The sequence below is a fragment of the Antrostomus carolinensis genome, unplaced genomic scaffold, assembly GCF_000700745.2.
Source record: "Antrostomus carolinensis isolate BGI_N321 unplaced genomic scaffold, ASM70074v2 scaffold50957, whole genome shotgun sequence".
NCBI lineage: Eukaryota > Metazoa > Chordata > Aves > Caprimulgiformes > Caprimulgidae > Antrostomus > Antrostomus carolinensis.
In genome coordinates this window covers 15,629-15,999 of record NW_010329038.1, presented here as the reverse complement: position 1 = coordinate 15,999, position 371 = coordinate 15,629, and positions in this window count along the sequence as shown.

Sequence of the window (371 nt, the reverse complement as noted above, 5' to 3'; positions counted from 1 at the left end):
TTTTGAGGTCCTCTTTGAGCAGGTTATGTTGCTTTCTGCTGTTGTGTACATGTGGTGGTCGGTGAGGCAGATCGCATGGGAAGCGCAGGTATCCCAGTCACTTCATGTTTGGAAGTTCAGAATTACCATACTAGTTGTTAGTTTCATAGACTTAAGTGAGATTTGGTTTATGATCTGAATTAAGTGGCAGAGTGTACTTGCCATTTCTCATTTTATTACAAGGAAACTCTAAATAGTGACAACAAAATTCCAACGTCAGGGAAACGTGTTTGTTACTCTGTGTGTGACTAATTTTAATGGAGCTTCAAGGAGACCGTGCTACTAACAAGTAAAACCACATGGAATTGGCAGCGTAGTGTAGCATCTGTAGG